Here is a 6,733-nt window from a genome sequence, read left to right as displayed (position 1 = left end):
CATAAGCGTATACGGCGGGAACGGGAAAAAAAAGAAGATACGCGCTGACTCACGGGGATGGGCGACTGGCATAACTGGCTTCACGGAGCCGCAGTTTAAAGTGTCAGTGTGTTACGAGTTGGTTAACGTTTTGGAAGACGCTTGCTTTGACCTCGCGTTGTTACAGTGCGGGCCGATATTTTGAGTACGGTGGCGTGTGCGCATTTATCGCTGTCGTGATTTTACACGCGTAGTAGGCTGGAGTACATTCTGATACGAAATTTGGGTGGATATGAGAGTTAGTGGTATTTGAGCCGGGGTTGTGAATAATTTGTGATACAGCTGTAGAAACACTGCGGGTACCAAGAGCAGATATCCCTCGGAAATGTTCGGGAAAGCTGAAATTCCAAGAGGGTAAGCAGATTACACGATCCTGTACTGCTACATGCATGCTTGTACACGTAGATGATAATTATCAATCAATCAATCAATCAATCAATCAACCTTTATTTTCGGTGCTCAGGAACAACCCTAGGGTCTTGGTACTGGTACACCTTATACGAAACATGATGGTGGTAATAATAACAATAATAATAATAATAATAATAATAATAATAATAATAATCAGCCCATATATGACCTCAACGGGATGAATGCCCCACTCTTACACTTCCAACAACATCTCATACAGACATACATAAAGATGTGCATACATGCATACATACATACATACAGTCAACATACATACATGCATACATAAATACATACATACATACATACATACATACATACATACATACATACACACAGTCATACATACATGCATACATACATACATACATACATACATACATACATACATACATACATACATACATACATACATACATACATACATACATACACAAATCAAAGAACAGTCCAGATGCAGGCATCTGCTGACGGCCACTTCGGCACATGGCTGCTTCGGCGATAAAGGTAAAAGTAGTCGACTTACAAAACCTGTCAGTAGGTCAGCCATCACCACCGCAATCGAGCCAGCGGAAAACGAAATAACGAAAAAAAAAAAAGATCCGGACTGTCACTGATCCGTGTCCATTTATCCAAAGCGTTGTAAATCACCGCAGGTCATTTGCGTTCTCTCTGATGGCGCCGCGCAAGATCGGGCGTGGCTCAGAAGCCGTTTGCGGCGAAGCAGCCAACACAAACGACTCTCACACCGTCCGCCGACGACACAGCTCCGAATTTTCGAAACGCTTCATGCTCCACTGATTGCGCCGATCTCCTCCAACCAACTGCACCGAACTTCGAAGCGCTGTGTAACTTGGTCACTCGCTCAGCGGCCCTCTTCTTTGCTTGCGCGCATTCTACGGCCGTAGAAGAAGGGCCCTTCCAGCAGGCATCGTCGAAGAACCGGGTCGCGTCTCTGCCCCCCACTCCCTGTGATTACGGGAACGCGCCCGGCAAGATGCCTCTTCCACTGTGGGCATTGCCGACGCTGCTTCTTCCAGTGTACTTTTTCTTTGCCTGGTTCTTTCAGTGTACTCCTGTCCTGGGCAGCTCCGCAGCGAGCACCCCTGCTGCGCATGCTTCGATGAAGGGGCCGCCGCCGAGTTGTAGCTACTTGGGGGCACGGAGGGGGGCAAAAGATGGCGAGAGGGGGGCGGAACTTGGAATTTCGGCCAAAGCATTTTCCGATTACCGGTCGGATTTCCGGTATCCGCGCCGCGCGCTCTGCCCCTCCGGAAGGCAAGGGAGGGTGTCTGGAACGGCGCGCCGTAGCTCGACGTCGCTGCATGAGAAGGAGGTTTGTCCGTCGTGCACCCGTCGCGGCGCGGCCAGGGGCAAGGGCCACTTCGCTATGCGCCCGCGGGCGGGCATTGCTGCAGCGGAGGCCAAAGTGCTCGCACGCCTCCTGGCGCGTCAGCTGTTTTTCCGGCGAAGTTTCAAACGGCGTGCCAAGTGCCGTGTCAATGCACTGTAATCTGGGGAAGGCGGCGGCTGCTCTCCGGGCTGTGTGGACTTCGGGAACTCACGCGAGCATCGTTGCTGTCGTTAGTTAGAGCCGTCTCGCTTCTGAAGGGTGCTGGTTACCCTTTAAATTCGCGGGTCGTTTTATACGTGCCGCGATGCTTAAGCAAAGGAGGTAAAGGCACGTCTATCAACGCTCCTCATGTGTAACGCGTTGTGGTCTTAGCCAATGCAGACACATCACGATGCCTGCCATGGAAAAAAGCAGAAAAAGACGCTGGATTTTGTTGTTTTTGTTTCCCGTTGATCCCACGTAGGGGATTGGCCAAGAAGTTGGACGGGTAGCACGTGAACTGCTGCAAAACATTCTGTTTCTTCAGTAGCAGTCCTGGAGCCTAGCAATTCAGAACGATTCGTTGTGATAGAGAGTTTTGTTTTGTTTTGTTTTGTTTTGTTTTGCAGTGTCATAGATGCGTCCGTGATGTGTAGCTGGAATAGCTTATGTTCCGACGAAGGTTGACGTATGAAACCTTTTAAACATGCCTCTGCCGCGTGGATTCGTATAGGGAAGTGCATACACACGGAGGATGTATGGCCAAGAAAGCCAAAAATAACAAGTGCTTCCCTCTCGATCGCTACCGCTTACATTCACCTCAGTGAAACGACACTTAATTTTTTCGCCTTTAGTTTCTTTGCATGCTTTTTTCTTCTTATATCATGTATGTAGCCATTACTGGACATTCACAAATGATGGAGTCTAATACCTGTGCTACACCAGCGTTTTGAAATGACATTTGAGTCGAATGGCCTTCGAAGTTTCAGATGTCATTCGAACTGGAAGGAGTTCCGCCGATCTACACGGCAATTTTCAAAGGCAGTTGAAAGTTTCCGCGTTCGCCCGCCATGTTTTGTTGTCGCCACTGGTACCCTGTTTTATTTTGGACAAAACATTAATTTTGGAGTTTAAAAGGGCAAGAAAACAATTATTACTGATCAAATTGATAACAATCTACAAGCGCGCACAAAAGATGCACTAACAGTAACAGCCAGTTTCCTTTTTCTTTTTTCGCACCGCCGGTGTTGCGAGTATCAAGTTACCTTGTAATCGTAGAGCGAGTGATTGAAAACAAAAACAAGTGACAAATTATGAAGATCGTGTACTTTAAATACGATTGATTGATTGATTGATTGATTGATTGATTGATTGATTGATTGATTGATTGATTGATTGATTGATTGATTGATTGATTGATTGACTTTAGAGTTTAACGCGCCGACGCAACGCAGGTGGTGAGGCGCGCCGTAGTGGAGGGCTCTCGAACACACGGGCGTTATATTGCTTTTCGCCTCCACCAGAAAAGCGGCCGCCGCGGCCGGAAATTCAACCCGCGTCCTCGTGCTCAGCAGAACAATGCCTTAGCACTGAGCAACCGCGTCGGGTTAAACACGAAGTTTTACTCGTAAATACTTGTTTTGTAATAACGGCATGCAGAAACTGCACCCGAGAGTACGACCGTTCGCTTTTCAAAGGCCTTTGAAAGCCGAAAATGTCGTTGGTGCTGTTCCTTTAACTCAAATGGTCTTTCAACCAAAGGCCCTTGAAAAATATCGTGTAGCAGCTCAAAGGTGTCATTCGAGTCAAATGACACTCTACACAAAGGCCTTCGAAACGCACCTGTAGCATGGCTATAATCCGACTCCGTAGCAGCGATATTACATAAAACAGATAGTTCTAGCCTTGAACCGGGGTCTGGCATTTTCTCCAATCGCGCAAGCGCTGGTGTCTATAGCGGGGCTAGCCATCGGCGAGAGGAAAATAAAAAACAAGGCACGAATTAAAGCACCGAGGACAGCGCATTGCAACACAGTGGGCTTCCTTTGGGCGTGACATTGTTATGTCAGGAAAAGAAAAAGGGAGACAGGATTGTGTTATTTTGCGACATGCCGAACACTGTTGCTCTTCGCTGCAGCTTCGCAGGGCAAGAAACACTCAAGAAAACATTGTCTGACTGCCGTGTTGAGACCCTGGTCTGGCAAAAGCATCACGATGTTGTTGTAGCTTATGAAATATTTGTTACACCTAGTCATAATAATTTCTACCTATTACCAGACCTATGTAGCCAAAAAAGAAAAAAAAAAGTCCGTTGCGTCAAGATTATCTCCTCTGAAATCTAGGGGTGTAGTTTCGTGCTGTCATTCCAAACTTAAATTAAATTTCTTGATGTTTCTGCGGTGTCAACGTCAGTTCATATTTCTGTTAATGAAAATATGTCGTCTGCCGAACAGAGGAGAGCCTCAAGCGTCTATGTCCATCCTTTATGGCACAAGGAACAAATTGCCTGGATTGCGTCTGGATATTGCTCCTGAGGGAAATTTATTGCGCCGGGCGCACATTTCAGATTACCCTACGAGCATCTATCTTGCGCAACGTTCTCGCTAAAGGCTCATAGCGTAACTCTTAAAGTCAAAGTTTACTTTTTAATGATATAGAAGCTATTTGGCGTGGTTGTCACTACCCTTTTTGCTTTTGCTTGCTGTTATTCCTTCTCGTACGATGGATTTTAAGGCTTTCTGTTTTTAGTTACTTCTGTAATTGCCTTAAGCGGAGGCGTACTCATGTTGCGTAATCCAACAAGGAGGAGTAAAAAATGCAAACAACGTTTACCAACTCTTAACTTTCTGCTACAGTCAATCTAGTTTCTCCTCAAAGTACGGACTTCTCCCAGTTTTCTAATAAATTATTAAAACAGGCTTATTCGCATACTGAATTTATGCACTTAACGCCTGTAGATATGGTTAATTTGCTGTAGCAGCTGTTTTTCGCTCGCATAAAAATACATCTGAAAAGTGGCTTTAATGAAGTCATTTGAACAAGCTGAATTTATCTCAAGCGTTAAATTTATCTTAGGTTGCGAATCTAGCCCGGCTGCAAACATATTGCGTCGCTCCTTGGAAATGTCGCCTTGATGACGCACGCTAGCAACGATCGGCAATACAAGAAAGCGGAAAAACTTGAAATGCTCATTTCAAGACGAAATTCGCGAAACATTTCGCGCGTGTTCAATATTTCCCGACGCCTCGCCTGCCTCCAAGAGGAGGACTTCTACCACAAAGGATGGCTGACCGCAACAAGCACCACCGAAAAACAAAGGCAACTGGCAACGTACAGGTGCCGTCATAAGTAACTGGAACAAGGATTTGTGAATATCACAAAATATATCTCTTACTGGCTTTATGACAGCAATCACCGGTTTACAGGAAGATTTTTATGTTAGGGAGGACTCCTTTAAATGCACATCGATGCAGCCATGCAATTTCCAGAAGAAGAAATTCCTGTAAATTTACGAGACGTTGTTCCAACTATACTTTTGACGGCACCTATACATCAGGCAGAGGCTTGAAGACGTCACCGGAGGTCCTAGAATGTGAGGACTCCGGCGACCTCCATGCATAGATTTAATAAAAGCTTTTCTCCCTCTCTCTCTCTTCATTAAACACTCGAAGGAAGACAATTCGCGGACCAATTAGGAACCGTGTTGACGGGACAGCGGCCTGACTCTCAGATCCAGACATTGTTCTGGCGCTCTTAAAGTCTGCTGTAATGGTTAGTGCGCAATTACGCCCAACCCAATCGTCTTTCGCCCACGCCGGGGAGCCGAACAAAGGCCATGGGCTGCGCTGTAAACAGGCTTTGCCGGCTTCCTCAAATTAAGTCCTAGAGCATCATACGCTTTGTGATTTGTACTAATAGAAAGTCCAAGCGCTTTCTTTTTTTTTTTTTGCACCCTGCAACGTTACCTGTCATATCCAGTTGCTCGTCAAACAGTGTCTTCGATTTCTGACGACACCGATTTCAGAATTGAAATATAACTCCGTCCTGATATAAAGTATTTTACCTGATCATCGTCAACTAACTGTGCTTACAAATAAATGTGTTCCTTCTTCCTCTTCCTTCATACATTTTATGGTTTTCACCAGTGTTGTACACGTTCCTCTAAAATAGGAACGAAACCTCGTTCCTCGTTCCTTCCCAATTTTGAAACGAGTTACCGTTACAAGTTCCTTTATTTCGAAAGGAACGCGTTCCAGTTCCATTTCAAAAATTGGAACGTTTCGTTACTTTAATGTTACATTCGATTTTTAAAATTAAAATATAGGGTCTGATAGGTAAAATAGAGTTAGAATTTTAAAACTATAATCGAACTACGTATATTATACGAATATGAACACCGCCGGCAGCAGATTATCTAGAAATAAAAATAATCCAAAGGAACGCTCCCTGACAATTTTTTTTTTCCAGGAAGCACCGCACAAACCCCAGACATGTCTAACTGCGTTTTTGGTGCTCGTCTATTATAGGTGCAACACATATAATAGACGCAGTAAGGCTCCTGCGCGTCAGATGTGCAACTACAAAGTTACTCACGTGCAGGAAGGTAATTAAATTTCTCGCATTAGATTCAATATTATAGTTTATTTAAAATACTTTACAGGACCCTTTGAAGGATTTGGTTAAGGGGGTTACAAAAGTGAAGCGTTGCGGATCGTACAGCACAAATTTGCGAGTAAGAAAACACATTGCAGCAGGCGACAGAATCCAGGTTGGTACCGGAGTAGGCAACATGGCGTTCGATGATTTTCAAATGTACGGTAGACCCACGAAGACCCAACTTGCTACTTGCTCAAACAAAACGAAAAAAACCAGCTATCTCTCTCTCTTATGGGCAGTCTCGGCGCCGCGCGATTCCTGCGCCCCCGATAAACGAAGTTCACATAAAAAACA

Source organism: Haemaphysalis longicornis, unplaced genomic scaffold, assembly GCF_048455015.1.
Source record: "Haemaphysalis longicornis isolate Haplotype H1 unplaced genomic scaffold, Haemaphysalis longicornis Haplotype H1 scaffold_10, whole genome shotgun sequence".
NCBI lineage: Eukaryota > Metazoa > Arthropoda > Arachnida > Ixodida > Ixodidae > Haemaphysalis > Haemaphysalis longicornis.
Note: the sequence above shows the minus strand (reverse complement) of the source record.